This window comes from Pteropus vampyrus, unplaced genomic scaffold (assembly GCF_000151845.1).
Source record: "Pteropus vampyrus isolate Shadow unplaced genomic scaffold, Pvam_2.0 Scaffold276, whole genome shotgun sequence".
NCBI lineage: Eukaryota > Metazoa > Chordata > Mammalia > Chiroptera > Pteropodidae > Pteropus > Pteropus vampyrus.
In genome coordinates this window covers 2,889,120-2,907,953 of record NW_011889057.1, presented here as the reverse complement: position 1 = coordinate 2,907,953, position 18,834 = coordinate 2,889,120, and the positions used below count along the sequence as shown (strand labels likewise).

Below are 18,834 nucleotides of genomic sequence, written 5' to 3'. Positions count from 1 at the left end.
AAGGATGGGACAGTGTCTCATGCATCTTTGTGTTCTCTGCAGCGTCTGCCTAGCCCAAGGCAGGTGCCCAGGTGGGAGAGAGGGCTGGCTCAGAAAGATTGAGGTTAACTAGAGGGAGGTGGCAATTGGGGCTATAAGGAGGCATCTATAGGAGAGTAATAAAGGATAACATGCAAAAATCTGCCTCCATGTAAGGCAGAAGCTTGCAAATCCAATTCCTAGGGAGCTAGCCATGCAAACTGAGTCCTGCCTATTGACACCATCTTCCTTTCCCCAACTTTCAGCCCAAGTCTCCTTTCCTTGCTGACCCTGGTGGTGGTGGTGGTGGTGGTGGTGGTGGTGGTGGTGGTGGTGGCGGGAAATGATGGTGATAATGATGCAGCTCTTATTTATTGGATTCCCACTGTGTCAGAGTGTCAGATCTCTTATATATATTATTGATAATCTTAAAATAATTCATGAGAAAGGCAACATTATCCTCATTTTACAGATGAGGAAACTAAAAGTCCTTCAAGACTTGATCTCAAGTCTGGGGTAAGTCCAAAGTCTGAGCATGCTCTTTCCAGTAATGTTCTCTTATAGTGGGTGTCCAATTATCTCCATTAAGGGAAGCAGAAATGTGGATAACCCAGAAGAAATGATTTTAAAACTTTTTTCTTATTTAGCTATATATATATATAATATTCACTTAATTCATATTTGTGGAACACCTAAATTGCTTCTCTGGCTTTAGGGATTTAGATAGACTACTTCGGGAAACCTCTCCCCACCAAAAAGAAAGCTCCATAAAGGCAGGAACCCTGACTGTCTTGTTAACTACCATATCTACAGTGTTTGAAGGTGCCTAACAGGCACTCCACTCCATCATACATGAGGAATGAATTCACAAATCATTGACTCAGACTGTACCATCGTGTGTGTGTGTGTGTGTGTGTGTGTGTGTGTGTGTGTGTGTGTGTGTAACAGAGAAAATAAGAGAGCGAGAGAGCAGCTCAGGTCAAGGAAAGCCCTGCTACCTTCCACTCAATTACCAACCTCCCTCTTGGATTCCGTGGTCTCTCAAGGGCTAAGATAACCCCAAAGTGGGACACAGTTCTTATGGCTAATCTTCTGACCTGGAAGGTGAAAATGGACTGGGCCTGGGCCAGCCAAGGCCAGTTTAGCCTCAGGGAAGTGTCAGGTAAGCTCCCATGGCAACACAATTCAGTGTGTGTTTATACATTTCCAGCAGAATTCCAGGCTAAGGCCATCTATTCCCCGAGGCGGCACCAGCCCTTCTTCCTTGTCTCCCCAGGTGACCATCTTAGGAAGCCAAGAGAAGCGCAAGCAGCAAAAGAAGCCTTCAAAACATGGAAGGCAGAGGAGTGAAAGCCCCACCAGGGAGAGGGCCCTTTCCCTCCTAGACCAGAACTTCTGGCTCACAAGTGTCAAGTTGTAGAAATCGAACACCCTGGGCTTCCTCCTAGACCCCTGGGCCCATGGCTCCCAGGTCCAGCCCACTAACCCTCCACCCACAACTGCCCCTCCTCACACATGGCCTAACCCTGCTCCACTTGGCAGACAGCTCCTACGCCGACTCTTTCTTCACCTATACAGTTCACCAGTCCAGGGATCCTCCTCCTCACTCTCTGTCCGTCCAGCCCGAACACCTTCTTCAGGGAGCCCTCCCAGACTTCTCCCTTCAGCTTTCCAGCGTGGACTCTGATTTGGCATCCCCAGCTCTGACCTGGTCTCCCAGAGTTGGGCATGGGTCCAGACACCCCTAATGGCCTAGGAGTTCCCTTAAGGAGGGAATGACAACGTTTAATCCCTACAGAAACTATGAAATAAGCATTATCTCCATTTTAGAGGTGAGGAAACAGCCTTAAGATTAAGAATAGCTTGTGCTCTAGCAGTTAGCAAATGGGAGAGGCAGAGCTGGACCCTGTCTGCCTTCAACGCCATGCCTCACCTCCCTGCTTTACGCCTTCCTCTAGCCCTAGTCCTCCAAGACAGTACTATATGCCAGGCACTTTCTGTACCATAGACTTTTTATAACCCCATTTAATCCTCACAATTAAACTATAAGGAAAGTACAAATAGCCTCATTACAGATTGAGATGCAGAAGCTCAGAAACTTTCAATATATTTCCTAAGGTTATAGAGCACGCGAGTGCCAGGATCAGAATTTAATCCAACTCTTTTAGTTTCTTAGGTTTCCCAAGCCCCTGAGTTTAGCCAGAAACAGGGTGAGAGATACAAGAGTGAGGAATGCAGACTCTCCAGGCCAACATGAAGGCTTTGACTCTGATCAGCCAGCAATTCTGATAAAGGAGGATGCCTTCCAGAAGGCTGGCAGAAGTTGCCCCACTGATCTGGGAGGCCTAGGAATCCCAGGACAGCTGGGTGCTGGCTGGCTCAGTTGCCGACATCCCACCCTTCCCACTCATCCTGTGAGCTGACACAACCTCAAGTCCTTTCATTTCTGCAAATTCCTCCACTACCTCCAAAGTACTCTAGGATTTGTGATGAAAATGAAATGAAATTAAAATTAATTTTCATCTCGAGAATTGTTCTAAACAATTCTTGAAACAATGTGAGATAGCGAGAAAACATAAATTTGGAAATCAAATAACCTGTGTTTTAGTCTCAACTCAGTTTCTAACTTGCTATGTGACCTTGGACAAGTCACTTCCTCCTCTCTAAGCTAATCTGTCTAATGAAGGAGAAGTACCATTTATTTCTAAAATTCTTTGAAATTATGTTTGATTATTAATTGCATTTAAATTAATTTGGTTTTTTAGAATTTCAAACTTCTCACAGTGATTAAGAAGTAGTGGGGAACACATTAAACTTGAAATCATACTTGATTTGGGCTCTCGGCTTTTATTCTCGCATATATAAAATAAATTACATGATGATAATGTTTATAAGATTTTTGATGCCCCCTGTAAAGTTCTGATATAGGACCCCTACTGGAATGGAAGAAAACTATAAATCTCCAAGAATTCACCATTCCTGCTGTCTTTCCTCTCCCCCTCACCCTGACCTTCCCCCCAGGCAAGATCAAGGGATCTTTTAAGAAAACACACCCTCAGCTGCACTCCAGTCTGCCTTAGTCCTGACCACTGCAGAAACAACCAGTGAACATACCACATTCTCCTTTACTAAAGTATTGAAAGGGAACAAAAAGATAGGCCAAAGGAAGGACTGAGTAATTGGAGGAGGAGGAGGAGGAGGAGTGGAAATGAGTGACTAGAGAAGTGAGATCTCCTTTGAAAAGGGATCTGTGCTGGGTCTCTTTTCTCTCAGACCTAGACTGAGTCAGGCCTGCCCAGAAGCCAAGAAACATAAGAGTGGGAGCAGCGGGCCTCAATGGGGCAGGAGTAGAGCAAGGCTGGGAGGATGGGAAGATAGCCTTCAGGGGAGGAGGTGCCGAGCAGTTTTCTGAAAATTATGCTCTCAGATGGTCTGCAATTCTTGGAAGAGACAGAGTAAGGTAGGATAAGGCCTGGGAGGAATGCAATTGGTGGTATGTGTACATAACAGACCACAGAGAATGAGTCTGTCCAGGGCCATAAACCTTATCTCTCCACCACAGGAGAGCTAGGATAGCTATCTCTGCATTCCTAAGAGCTCAGGCTGAGTCAGGGCTGGGGGTATTGGGGTGGGGGTGGGGGGTCCTAGGCAGCATACCTGAGTCACTCCAGGGTGTGTGGTTTAACTGGAAATGAGAAGGAGCAAAGGGAGAGAAGAGATGAATCAAGCCGACTAGTGCCAACAAAGGCTAAAGGTCTCAGATTCCTAACAGTCAGTCCCAGACCAGAAATTTCTTCCCAGAAAAGTTAGGTCCTGGGGATGGACAACATCTGTTATTGAGCTCTAGGGTTCATCACGCACAGCTCTTCCTGGGGCCTAATGGGTTCTTACTCTCTGCCACCATTAACTACTACTTCTCTAGCTTTAAAAACCACAGTTGACTTATCTTATCTCTTGGAAGAATGAAGCAAGACTGAGAAAACCAAGGGACCCAGGTCCTAGCTCCAGTCCTGTCCTCCTCTCTCTTTCCCACCCCATTACTCTGAGCTGGGCCCTTTGTCCCATGGTGGGAGGAGGAGAAAGCAAGCAATGTTTCCCTGCTCTCTGTGTCCCTGAGAAATTCTTTACCTCCCTTCAATGTTCCCTCCTCCTTTTTGCAGGCAAATGAGACAGAGGCCCTGGAGACATGCTGGAGGGGAAAATGACATCATCACCTGCCCTCAGGCTCCTAGACTTATACACTCTCTCCCTCTGCCCCTCTGTCCCTGTCCCCACTACTCATTTGGCTCCAAGATGTCTTCTCCCAGTGCTCAGCCAGACTGGTCTGTAAACACCACTTTGATCCTGTAACTCTCATGCTCAGAGCTTTCCGTTGCCTTCAGAATAAAGGTCAAATTCATCTGGCAGCAGAACTGAGCCTTTCCCACCTGGCACTACCCTGCCCTAGCCCCAGGGCTGTGCCCTTCCTTCCCACAGTACCTCCCTGTCAGCTACACCTGCTGAAACCTTACCCTTCCTGGCTCCAGCACACCCCATTCATTCTGCAAACATTTACTGAATGAAAATCGCACACTAGGCACCTCCCCACACAACCACCCCAGTCGCCAGTGCCAGAAGTGGCCACACCCATAGAGACCCCAAAAATGGGCCTCTGTTACACCCCTGGGCTGGGTTACAGTTGCCTCAGCACCCCTCCCTGATTGTAAACCTGATCTTCATATAACATACATTGAACATCGGCTAATATCTCCTGTGATCCTCACAATGACCTTGAGAGTTTGGTATCATTATCTTTACTTACTGATGAGGAACCCAAGGCTTAGGGAAGTAATTTGTCCAGAAAGTGGTAGTTGGACTCAAACCAGAATCCTTAGATTCCAAGTCCAGGGCTCTCACACCAGCACCAAGTCACCTCCCTTAAAAGCAGGGTCATGTCTTATACATGTTTCTGTTTCCCTCAGCACCCAACACAGAAACTTGTTTGATTCACTGAATGAATGAATGAATGAATGAATGATTCTATGATTCTGTTCTATCCAGATGAGTCCTCTTCTCCCCTCAAATCTCTATTTCTTCTCCCTCACATTCCTTTTTTCTTATCTTCTCCTCTCCTTCACCTCGGGCCCCAAGAATCCAGAAGATAAGGGAAGAAAGAAGCTGTGATTGCTCTCACTGATACCAGGGAGTAGATAGGCCTCAGGAGGGCCTCCACTGACTAGAAAGAGACCAAAGGAGGTAATTTGGGACAGAAAGGCTCCTCCCTACACCCTACAACCCAAGTTGATAGATCACAAGAATCCCAGCCCTATTCTCCATCGCTCCCCAATTCCAGCAGGACATAGGTTGGGCAGGAGGGAGCAGCAGAGTCATTCAGAGAACAGTGAGGGGGTGGAAAGAGGCCTAATTTGATGACTCACCATCCTTGTGCTTCCCCTGGGGTGGGGGAGAGGGAGGCACCTGGACACTTAAAATTCCAGCCCTGGGGAGACACTTGGGTGTCAGTAAGCTGGAAATGAAGAGAACAGGCTCTGTTTATACCAAACTAAGGAGCAGCCATGGCAACGGAGGCCAGGGCCATCAGGGCAGGGAGCAAAGGTCCCGGGCCAGAGTGAGGGCCCTGTTGTCAGCCTGCCAACTGGGCAGGTTGCCCAGACCATGCCAGCCAGACCTTCTCTGGTGGAGCACCACCTTGTGGGCAGAGCCTATCCTGAGAGCTGGGGAAGGGCAGTCCTGAGGAAGAAGCCACCTGGTTTACTACACATGTCTTCCCATCCCCTCCCCACCCCATTCTGTGAGCTTTCTTTCCTGAGACCAGACACACACAGACAGACACTGAACCAGAGAAATGGAGAACTGAGCCAACTGCTAGAAAGGGCCAGTGTGGGCGTGTCAGTCAAGGAAGGCTTCCTGGAGGAGGACAAGGCAGAACATAAGGAATATGATGTCCCAGGCTAAAGAAAACACAGTGACGTCTTCAGAGCGGGAGTCTCTTCAGCCAGTATGAGAGACCAGAGACACACTGTCACGCTTTCCTGTCTTTTAGTCACCAGAATCATATACTCTTGGTGCCCGAAGGGGCCCCCATGGCTGCCATTACCATCTTTAACAATGCCTCCCTCACCTGCTATCTATATCCATTCCCTCCCTTACCTCCTTCTTGGAGGTAGAGGTGGATGTCCTGTGCTCGGGGGCAGGCTTTCCACCTGCACTGTGAAATCCACCCCTCAGAACCTTACTCCATCAAATAGCTTCTTTCTCTCATTCTGCTACCCCCACCCTTATTTCAGGAGGGATTTTTGCCCTCTATCTGTATTCATGCGCAAGCCCCTTTCTCCTTAAAAGAAGAAAGGAAGGAAGGAGGGAGGAAAATCATCCTTGACCCCTGACTCTTCACTCTCCTTGCCTCTGTATCTAAACTTCCCAAAAGAGGAGGTCATGTTCATTGTCATTTCTCACCTCATTCTACCTACCCCCACCCCAGCCACCATCCACAAAAATTATTAAATCCACTATTGATCAACTAAGAGCCGAATTTTGTGGGCTCTTTTCAAGCTATCTCTTATCCAACCTCTCTGAATATTGCAATGGACACCAATGACTACTCCCTCTTTTTAGAAAGACTATACATACTGTATATATACAAAACAAGACAAGATATCTTGGCTTCCTGACATCTCCTTCTGAATTTCTAACTATCTCACTGGCTACTCTTTTTCAACCTTCATTCCTGAAACCTCTTTAACTACCCATTACTTGCTCCTGCAGTCCTTTATCTTTTTGGTGGGCCATGCATCTCTTTGAGACTCTGAGACACAATCATAACTCAAGAGGCTCATGTGCTCAGGAAATCCATACACAGAGGCCAGATTAAGAATCTCTTCTCAACCTCTTTTCTTGGGCCAATCCCATTCACTCACAGAGTGATAGCTCCTGGATTGCCATCTCCAGACTCTCAGGAGAGCTGCGGACCCCTGTTTCCAATCAGCACATGGATGTCTCACCCAAGTCTCAAAGTCAGTAGGTTCTAAACTGAAATAATTATTTAATGTCATTCTCCTGGCCTCACTTTCTCTTGTCATTCTTATCTGGTGAGCAGCATCTTTCCCTTCAAAGGAAAAAACTGGGAATTACCTAAAGTCCCAGGGATAGTATTATAACCTTCCTCATATGGTTGTTATGGGGCTAAATAAATTTGATGGGTGTAAAGCTTATAGAATGGTGCCTGGCACCTCACAGATGCTCAACAATTGTTAGTTATTATTGTTGCTATTCTTACTTCTCTTTTCCCCATATTAGCCAACTCTAACTTCTACATTTCCCTTAAATCTATTCTCTTCCCTGTATTTCCATCAATTCTCTCTTAGTTCAGGCATTCATTGTCACTTGTGGACATGATTGCTGTAATCTCATCTTGATCCCTTCATATCTTTCCAGGACATCCAGCTAGAACAGTCTTGCCAAAATGCAACTCTGATCGTGACACTTCCCTGCTTCAAGTTTCAATGTCTCCCCAGTTCCTAAAACAGTAACCCTCAGCTTTCAATATATCTCTAGGGAACTTGTTATAAAGAGAGGCCGAGACCCTAACCCCAAAGAGTATTATTGTGCAAAAAGAGGTGGTACCTAAGCACTTGCATTTATAACATGTTCCCCAATGTATCCGGTACAAAATAAAGTTGAAAACCAAGGAAGTGCAAACTCTTCATGGCCAACAATGCCTTCTTGACCCAATTCTTACCAATCTTTTCCACTTAATCTTCTGCCTCTTCTTTTTCTCTGCTATCTGTTGGCTTTCCCTATATCCAACAAATATTTATTGAGCAACTAGTAAATTCAGGCACTAAGAACACAATGGTGAGCAAAATAGACACGGTCCCTGGAGCTTATAATGTAGTTAGAGAAAAAGAGACATAATATAAATTGCTATAAATTATTTAAATGATAGAAACATGATACTGTGAAAGTATATTACAAAGGAACCTGGCCTAAATTTAAAGGAGTTAGAAAACTTCCCTGAGAAAGTAATACTTGAACTGAGATAGGAAGGATAAGTTAACAGAAAAAACTATAGTAAGGGGAAAAAATGATCTAGATACAGGGAATTGTACGTGCAAAGGCCCTGGGTAAGCAAGAGCATGACATGTTCCAGAAACAGAAAAAAAGGCAGTATAGCCATCTTAAAAGGGAGAAAAGATGCAGGAGAAGACTGGAGAGGGAGGGAAGGCCAGACCATGCAGGGCCTTGTCAGCCATCTTAAGATGTAGGGACTTTGCTTTAAGAATAATAGGACCTGGTAGGCAAGGAAAAGAAAAATTAATTAAAATCATTTCTTCAATAAAAAAAAATTTTAAAGAATAATAGGACCTAATTAGATCTAATTAGATTAGAGGGGTGACTTCATTTGTGTGTTTTAACAAATTCTGCCTGCTTATAGTGTGGCGAATCAATTAGGCCACAGCAAATTCAAAGAGATCAATTAGTAAACAAATAGAGTAATCCAAGCATGAGATAATACAATGATAACTTGGACTAGGGTGGTGATTGTGGTGCTGGAGAGAAGTAGAAAGAGTCAAGAGTCATTTAAGAGGTAAAATGGACAGGTTTTGATAATGGGTTAATATGGTAGTGAAGGATAGGAGGTGTCAAGAATGACAACTCAGCTTCTGCCCTTGACGCCTCATTGGATGGTGATGTTATTCTCTGAGAAGGAAAAATTAGAAGAAAGTCACATAAATATCAGATAAAATGAAGTGCAAAATAAGGAATATATCTAGGATAAAGAGAGATATTACATATATACTAAAGGGGCTAATTCACCAGGAAGATATAACAATCCTAAATGCATATGCTCCCAACAACAAAATTTTTAAAAACATAAAACAGAAATGGATAGGACTAAAGGAGAAATAAACAAATCCATAATTATACTTGAAGATTTCAACACTCTTTTCTCATTAATTAATATATCAAATAGACAGAAAATCAGTAAAGGTATAGAAGACCTGAACAATACCATCGTCGAATGTGATCTAATGAATATATATAAAATTTTACTCGAGAACAGCATATTATATACTTTTTCAAGTGTGCATGGAACATTCATCAAGATAGACCATATTCCGGATCAAAAAACAATTCTCAACCAATTTAAAAGAAATGAAATCATATGATCGATGTTTTCTGATAATAAGAGGCTTAAACTAGAAATTAATGATGGAATGATATCTGGAAAATCTCCCACCTATTTGGAGATTAAACCACATTCTTCTAAATAACCCATGGATAAAAGAAGAAATCACAAGGGAATTTTAAAAATATTTTTTATTAATTAAACATTTTGAAACACAGATAAAGCTGTGCATAGAGATAAATTTATAACATTAAACACTTATATTAAAAAAAAAAACAAGAAAGCTTTGAAATAAAAATCTAAGCTTCCAAGTTAAGAAACCGAAAAAAAAAGCAAATTAAAACCAAAGCAAGAAGCAAGCAGAAGGTAGGATAAACATAAGAGCAGAAATTAATGACCTTAAAAACAAAAACAGTAAAGGAACCCAATGAAACCAAAAGCTGATTCTTGAAAAAGATAAAAATTTATAATAAACCTCAATCCAGGAAGGAGAGAGACAGACAGACAGACAGACAGACAGTCAGACAGACAAATTACCAATATCAGCAATGAAAAAGGGTATCATTACAGATCCTATAGACATTAAAAGGATCATAAATGAATATTATGAACAACTTGATGCCTATAAATTAGACAACTTAGACAAAATGGACAAATTCTTTTAAAAACACGAACTACCAGAGCTTATGTAAAAATAATTAGATAACCTGAGTAGTTATATATCTGTTAAAGAAATTTAACTTTTTTTTTCCCCCTCTTTAACCCCTCCCCCCGCTTCTACTCCTGACCTATGGAGGTTGCCATTTCCCCTGAAGAACTGGATCTCTGAAGGCGGGGCATCTCCTCTGCTCGTGGTGTGCACCTGGGACCTGGTGCACCCGGGGTATGGTCAGTGGCTCCACCTGGGGAGCGAACCCAGGACCTTCTGCGTGTAAAACAGACGTGCTAACCACTACACTATGGAGCCACCCCCAAGAAATTTAATTCTTAGTTAAAAACCTCTCAAAAAAAAAATTTCTAAACCCAGATTGCTTCATTGGTGAAGCAATAATTTAAGGAAGGAATAACACCAATTCTACATAAATTCTTCCAGAAAATAGAAGAGAAGGAAATAATTTTTAACTCACTTTATAAGATCAGCATTACCCTGATATCAATGCAAGACAAAAAATAGTACGAGAAAAGAAACCTGTAGGCCAATATCCTCTATGAGTTTCAATGCGAAATCCTTAGTCAACTCTAGCAATGAATAAGAACAATACATCATAATCAAGTGAGGTTTCTCTCAGGAATACAAGTTGGTTCAATATTTGAAATCAATCAATGTAATTCATTTTATTAACAGACTAAAAAAGAAAAATCATGTTCATCTCAACTGATGCAGAAAAACCATTTGACAAAATTCAACAACTATTCATGATTAAGAACTTTCAGAAAACTATGAATATTTCCTCAACTTGATGAAAAGCATCTACAAAAACCTATAACTGACATTGTTTATAATAGTAATAGAATGAATGCTTTCCCCACAAGATCAGGAACAAAGCAAAGATATTTGCTTACACCACTTCGATTCAACATTGTACTGGTGGCGTTAGCCAGCACAAGTCAAGAAAAAGAAATAAAAGGCATATCAATTAGAAAAGAAGAAATAAAGCTTTTATTCACAAATGAAATAATATTCTATGTAAAAAATCCCAAAGAATCTAAAGTTTCAAGATAAATTCTCAATATACAAAAATCAATTGTATTTCTATATACTAGCAATGAAGAATCAGAAATTGAAATTGAATACGCAATATCATTTACAATCAGATTTAAAACATAAAACATCTTCCAATCAAACAAAATATGTGCAAGATTTATGTGCTGAAAATTTTTTAAAAAATATTAATGAGAAAAATTAAAGAAGATCTATATGAATGGAGAGATATATCCAGTTCATGGAAATGAAGGACTCAATATTGTTAGAATGCTAATTCTCTCTCTGAGTTGATCTACAAATTTAATGCAGTCCCAATGAAAATCTCAGTAAGCTTTTACTTAGAAATTGAGAAACTGATTCTAAAAATTTATACAGAAAAGCAAAAAGCCTGGAACAGCCAAAACAATTTTAAATAAGAAGAAAGTTGACTCACACTATCTCGTTTCATAAAGCTACAGTAATAAAGACAGCGAAGTATCAGCATAACAATATATATACATTATTGGAACATAATAAATTCCAAAAAGAGACTCACACAATGGTGTCAAACTAGATCATTAGAAGAGGAATAGTCCTTTCAACATATGGTGCCGCAACATTTGGGCATCCTCATGAAAAGAAAAAAGTTAACCTCACATCATAGACAAGAATCAACTCAAAATGTAAAACCTAAAACTATACATTTTTATAAGAAAACACAAGAAAAAATCTTGGTGATCTTGGGTTTGATAAAGATTTCTTAGATTGAATACAAAAACACAAAACTTAGGAGAAAAAATTGATAATGGAATTATATCAGAATTTAAAACTTCATCTCTTCTAATGATATTGTTAAGAAAATACAAAGATAAGTACTGTTATAACTATATATGGTATCAGATGGGTGCTAATCAGGGTGATCACTTCGTAAGTTACATAAATATCTAGTCATTGTGTTGTACACCTGAAACTAAAATAATATTGTATGTCAATTATAATTGAAAAAATAAAAATATTTTTTTAAATTTAGATACATGTTTTAAGTACTATAGTATAATCAACCATCTGTATAAAATTTAAAGCTTCATGACTGTTGAAAAATCTGTAAGAAAGCACAATATGGTCAATTAAAAGAAAATGATTTGAATGTAGTTTTGGTATACTGGGCAAGATTAATTGCAGTCAAACTAGAAGATTTAATTGATATTTTTGTGTCATGCATTCCTTGCAACCCTTGTTACCTCTGTGAAAATTCTAACCTACCTTTTACTCTAAAATTATTTTCCCTTTAATGCATTTAATTCTCACTTTAAATTGTTGACTTGAGCTGATGAAAAATAACATAAAATTTTATATTAAAAAATACAAAGATAAGCCACAGATGGGGAGAAATATCTGCCAACATATTAACACAATAAATCATAAGCCAAAATATAAAACCTAAAACCATAAAACTTCTAGAAGAAAACAGAAAAAAATCTATGTGACTCTCAGATAAGCAAAGATTTCTTAAATTCAGCACTAAAGCATGATCCATAAAATAACTTGATAAATTGGACTTCTTCAGAATTAAGAACCTCTCCTCAAAAGACACTGTTAAGAGAATGGAAAGACAACCACAGACTGGGAGAAAATAATTATAAATCACATATGTGATTAAATTAAACCCACATTTATTTTTTAAAAACTCTCGAATTCTAATAATGATTTTTAAAAATCAATATTTTTAAATGGACAAAAGATCTGAACAGACACTTTATTAAAGAAGAGATACAGATGGCAACAAAAGCACATGAAAAGATGCTCAACATCATTAGTCACTAGGAAAAAACAAATTAAAACCACAATGAAATACTACTATGCACCCATCAGAAAAGCTATAGTTAAAAAAAAAAAGACAATACAAAGTGCTGGTGAGGATGCAGAGCAACTGGCAACTGGAACTCCCTCATACATTATTGGTGAGAATGCAAAATGATACAGCTACTTTAGAAAACAATTTCGCAGTTCATCATGAAGTTAAACATACGCTTTAATAAATATGTAAGGGAGAAGAGGAGTACTAGATTTAGTGGAGTGATCACATTGTGAGTCGTATAGATCTCTAATCACTCTGCTGTACAACTAAAACTAATATATTATTGTATGCCAACTATAATTTTAAAAAATCATTGAATTGTACGATGAATCCAGAAAAATAAATAAATAAAATGTGCTAAAATGTAAACCAAAATAAAATAAAATAAAACAAAACAAAACAAAAAAAACATATACTTATATAACTCAGCATCCCATCCCTGGTATTTTATCCAAGAGAAATGAAAATATTTATTTACATAAAAACCTGTACACAAATGTTTATAAAAATAGCTTTATTCATAATTACTAAAAACTGGAAACAACTCAAATATCTATGTACTAGTGAATGGATAAACAAATTGTTTTACCTCCATCCAATGGAATGCTTTACAGCAATAAAAAGGAGCAAACTACTGATATGTGCAATAACATGGATGAATCACAAAAGCATTATGCTAAATGAAAGAAGCCAAAGACATAAGACTACATACTGTATGATTTAATTTATATGACATTCTGAAAAAGGAAAAACTATAGAGACAGATCAGTGGTTGCCAGAGCTGGGGTGGGTGAGAGAGATTGACTATAAAGGAACACAATGGGACTTTTGAGGTGATTAAAATGTTTTATATATTGATTTATGGTAGCAGTTCTACAACTGTATTTATTTGTCAAAACTTATTGAACTATATACTTAAAAAGGGTAAATGTTACTATATGCAAATTGTACCACAAAATCTGAATTTTTTAAAGGCAAGTAAAAAAAAAAAGCAGATGCAGGAAGATTATCCATTCAGCCTTAGATCTGATAAGTTTATGATTTCTTTGAATCCTCCAATTGGGGATAATATCTAGTGACTAGCAAGAGATACAGTTCTGAAACTTGGTGGTGGAGACTCTGATGGATGCTATAATAGGTCACAGTGCTGGTGGTTCTATGCAGAAAGCCTTTTCCTTGACCTCCTTGCCTCATTAGCAAGTTCTTATTCATTTTTTGAAGCTCTATCCAAGCATTTCCTCCCCCATAAGGTTCTCCATGACCCCAATCCTTCAACACCTAGAATGTGAGTTGTGTCAGAGCAAGCTAACCTATTTGATTTTTCTTGGCTACATCTCCAGAGCCTAGAACACGTCTGGCATATGGTAAATCCCTTACAAATAGTGAATGAATGGATGAATTATTCCCTCCTTTGATAGAGATTTTCATATTTTGTATGCCAAATTATCTGTGCCCTGTAATTATCATCTATTTGATTATTATTTTTTTATTTATCTTTCTATTTCCAGCTCATTGTGAAACTGAACCAAACGGAGAGACTTGAACCTTCATGCTGATGATTCTTCCAGAAAGAGGCAAGGCGGCACCCTTGAAAAGCACATGCTATGCTCCAGATCCTATTATGTACCTTTAATTCCTGCAACAAGAGAATTTAAAAAAAAAAAAATGAACATCAAGGATATAAACTCAGATCTAACTCCAAAATCTATGCTCTTTTCTCATCATCTCTTTTCCTTGAATCCTTAACTCCATGATTTTCAGCACCTTCGGCCACTCTTGAATGACATCAACTGCTCTCATCCTAAACTCTGATAATCCCCTCCCTGACATGCCACATCTCATGTTCCCTATATAGCTCTCATTCGTCATGTCATCCGTCATGTCAGCTCCCAGCTCCCGGACTCTTCCTTTTCCACGGAGGTCTTCCAGTTGCCTTTGCTTCCCCATTCAACCCTCCCCAAGAGTCTGTCATTTCAGCAATGTTTTAAGCCTATAGACTCCTTTGCTCCTGAGTTTCCACCACTCCCACCTTCTCATTTCTCACTGAGAGATGCCCCAGGATACAGATCGTTTCTTGGTGATTGCTCGTCATTGAGCCATGCTGCATAACCTCCACTGGGACCTCAAAATCATTCACGTATCCTTTCACGCTTTGTGGATAGACCATGTTTCCCAGCACCTGTGCGGCAGTCTCCTCCTTCCTCTGTCCCACTCTTCCCATCGATAGAGATGCAAGAGCACATAGAGTTACATATGTCAAATTCCAGCTGTGCCACCTACTTGTACTATCACCTTGCAGGTTTCAGCTTAAATGTCAGTTCCCCCAGGATCTTAGGCTAGGTTAGCGGTTGTTGCAATGGCCTCCTCTTTGTCCCTGGACTTGCCCTGGCATAACACCAACCACAATTTATCATTATCTCTTGTTTAATTGTCAAACAGCTTGGCTAAACTGTACCATCCTAAAGAAATCTTCCATCAACCTTGCTCCCTGCAAGATATTATCCTATTTTTTTCCTTTCCTTCCCTGACAAACTTCTTAAAAGAGAAGTCTACGCTCTGCTTCCATTTTGTCACTAACCACTCACTCCTCAGCCTTGCAGCTCCCAGCTTTAGTGTCCATAACTTTACTGGAAGTGCTCTTGTCCTCAGCCTCCTTGATCTGTCTGTGTATCTGGCCTCTGGACTGCCCCTCCTGGAAACTCCTTCTCCTGGGCTTCCATGATACCTCTCTCCTGACAGCCGGCAGGAACCTGGGCCTCCTCCTCTTTCTCCATCTTTTCCCATGTTTTCCTCCTCTTCTTGCCTTAGCCCCTGACCCCAACCCCTCCCCTTGCAGATTCTGCCCACTTCTTTTGTCTCACCCTTTTCCTTAGGTCATCTCATTCACATCAGGGTTTCCCCCAAATCTCTAGGTGGGTGACTCCAGACAGGGCCACCATATCTGGCCATACAGATTGGTCAGGGCACAAAGGCACTAGGCCAAGGAGCCAAGGAAGAGGCCACCTTTGTCAAATTTGTGCAAAAGCCCTAAGGGCAGGCCTTGGCTTTGAAAGCTGTATCCCCTACCACACGCTTCAGCCACGTCTAAAACCAAGGGAGAGAGATCGATAGAGAGATGGCCATGGGCAGGAGAACTTTCAGATAGGTTCTCAGCCACTCTGTTGTTCAATTTCACCCCCTTTTCCATAGACTCAGTCTTAGCTGCCCTTACCCTGCGCCCAGTTTGAAAGGAAAGGAATAGTGATGAACCGGGAGCAGAAGTCTAGAGAGTAGTGAGGGTAAAATAAGGGAGCTGGGAAGAAAAGGAGTAGGTGAGGGCGAACCAGACAAGAGAGAAAATCAGCTGGCTTTTCAATTGTCAAACTCCTCTGAATAGATTCTCATTTGATCTTTATGAAAACTCTTGGAGTAAATATACCTATTATCCTTACTCTACAGCCAGGGAGACCAAGGCAAGTAAATTTGCCCAAGATCATCTAGCCAGCAGTGGGACTTTGAAACCAGGTCTTATGACACCAAATGCCATGCTCATCCTGCATGCCACCCACCTCTCCATAGATTGGGAAAAGATTATAGGCTGGAGGGATGACACTGAGGTATAGGAGTTGTACCTGAAGAGAGACCAGGAGGACCGGGTCAGAAGAAGAAGAGGTCATAAGACTAGGAGAGGCCCCTTCTGGCAGGTGAGAGCTAGTTTTGCCAGAAGAGGTTGCAGGGGGGCCCAGGGAGTAGAAGGAGCTCATAGAAGAGTCAGATTCCTAGGAATCCTCTCTGAGTTTCAGCACTAAAGATCCCTGGACAGTCAGTCATGTATGTGCTCCTCAGCACTGATCTTTCCTTTCTTTATTCCTGGGGAATGACCCCTTGGGTGCAAACCCAACTGAAGCAACGACATAAAAGTGTCAGAGTATTCTTTGACCCTCTCAGCCTTCTGGTAAAGGGCCAGCCTGAGCTCTCAGAACCCCTCCCCCACTGCACACTGGACAGGTCAAGCCAGGGCCTACAAACGTGGCAGGAGCACCCCCCAGAGAAATTCTCAAAGTCTTGAGAGATTCAGACTGGGTCCTACACCTAACCCAGCTACAACTCACATCATCCCACCAGCCTCCACAGCCCACCTAACCACACTTGCTGGTCCCCCAGCCACCCCCAGCCGGCACCCCCTTTTCATTAATTGTTTAAATCAAAATCATTTCCAGTAGCCCTTGGAATCCTCCTGTGAGGGGCCTGCTGGCATGCTCTGGGCCCTCCAGTGAGGATAGTTGGAGTGAGTCTCCCAAGGCCATCCTCTCACCCATCTGGTTGCCTCCAACCTTCCCCAACACAGGGACCTGTCATTCTCTCCAACACACAATCACACCTTTGGAAAAGAGGATGGGAATCAGTTACTTACTATTTGGGCTCTACGCACCCCACCCCCACCACACACCCAAACCTCAGTTGCTATTCTAAAGTATTCTCCCTTCTCAATTGCTATTCTCGCCCCCCCACACACACCCCGCTCCCGTCAGAGATGAGCAAGAAATTTTCAGCAAAACCTGAAAGACTCCAGGCCTCACGATCCTGCCTAATCCTCTAATCTTCCACCATCTAGTTTCCCCAGGGCCTTTGGCTCTAGCCCTCAGAGGGAGAATGTGGGGAGGGGGAAGAATGAGCTGACCCACCTTTACCGGGATCATCTCGGAGTTTACTCAAAAGTTAAACCTGCCCCTCAGCTTTCCCACTGTCCCTCAGCAGGACATCGGAATGCAGAGAAGGATGGTGGTGGGGAACCATTTCCCCCCTTTCAGGACTCCATTCTGCTGGATCTCTTTATTTTAAGTGCCTTTTCACTTTGTTCCGGGAACCTCTCACCAGGGCCCCTCCTTCTCCCAGGACCAGCCTCCCAATCACCCCTCCCCCCTTCCCCTTGCCTCCTATCCCCACACTGTCTGAGAGCCCCAGGGCTAGAAATCTGGGGACCGAAACTTCTCCCTCATGTCCCCTTCCCCAGCTCTTCCAGAGCTTCTCAGGCAGTGTGGGGGGCGGGAGTGAAAAGGCCTTGAACCACAGAGGAATCTGGAAGTGGTGGGAAAGCGCAGGCTGGTGCTGGAAACCTGAGGTCGGTATTTGCCCCGATGCCGCAAGAGGTCAGGAATGTCAATGACGAGCTATGGGAAGGAGATAAGAATGTCAATGACGAGCTATGGGAAGGAGATAAGACTCAACTGGCAGCTTTCCCCACTCCTGCCCCTGGACTAAACCTCCACAGACCCCCAAAATGTCCTGAGAAGCTGGAGTGGGGGAGGATGGATCAGAGAAGGATGTGGGAAAGAGCTTGGATAAGATCTGGAATTTGGGCCAGATCCCCAGCGGAATTCAAAGTCTCCCAGGCGTCTTAAGTGACTTTACATCCTTGAGCCATTTTTAGAATTAAATTGATGACACTCCCCTTTTCCCCCTCCCCACCCACCTATGCTCTCCTGGATGTTTTAGAGACTTACTCTGCATTAGGTAATTGGTATTTGTTTAATAAATGAGTGAGTGATAATTAATATTTACATCCACTGCCACCCCAGGAGATAGATTGGACAGGTTTTATTAGTGCCCCTTTATAAGTGAAGAAACTGAAGTTCAGAAGTGACTTCCCCAAGGTCACATGGCTAGCAAAGTACCCAAACTGGCTTACTTCAAGCTTAGTAGAAACAGCAAAGACAATTATCACATGTTCAATCTATACACCTTATTGTGCAATTCTGCACAACATGTCAATTCTAGAACCCAGGGGCACATCAAGAGAAGTGAGGGGGACATCAAGAGAAACCCCTTTGACTGGCTGGTACCTCTAATCTCCCAGAAACCTCCCATGCAAAATGAGTGGGCATTTGCTTGTATGCTATTTTGCATTTCATTTGCCTTTTGGCCTTCGGCAAGCCCTGACCCTCCCTTGGCCAGCTTCCACTTTGACCTTCTCTTGGCCAATTCCCATTGAGTACTATGGGGTTTTGCCCACTGGAAAGTAGCAGTCCTGGGCCAAGCCTCCCTGGGTGGTCCCATGGCCCAGCCTCTCCCAGGCCCTCTTTCCTTCCCAGGCCTAGTCTTCTGCCTATTTCCACCTCTGCAGTTCAGCAGGCAGCTCGATAAGAATCAATAGGTCCACTCCAG

The 18,834-nt window shown here is 42.1% G+C and overlaps 2 long non-coding RNA genes across 3 annotated transcripts; one reads left to right on the top strand and one right to left on the bottom strand.

The window, feature by feature from the left end:
* Positions 1-738: 738 nt before the first annotated feature.
* On the top strand, positions 739-4,546 carry LOC111729713. 2 transcript variants are annotated; one of them, XR_002776353.1, is made up of 3 exons: positions 739-1,180; positions 1,295-3,478; positions 4,179-4,546. It is a non-coding gene; the product is annotated as an uncharacterized LOC111729713 (long non-coding RNA). The 2 variants fall into 2 exon arrangements; XR_002776352.1 differs by lacking the exons at positions 739-1,180; positions 1,295-3,478 and adding an exon at positions 3,779-4,013.
* An 8,970-nt stretch (positions 4,547-13,516) lies between these two features.
* Positions 13,517-17,582, bottom strand: LOC105302674. The gene is made up of 3 exons (XR_896847.2): positions 17,355-17,582; positions 16,985-17,050; positions 13,517-14,326 (listed from the first exon to the last, which is right to left on the bottom strand). It is a non-coding gene; the product is annotated as an uncharacterized LOC105302674 (long non-coding RNA).
* Between the last annotated feature and the right edge of the window lie 1,252 nt (positions 17,583-18,834).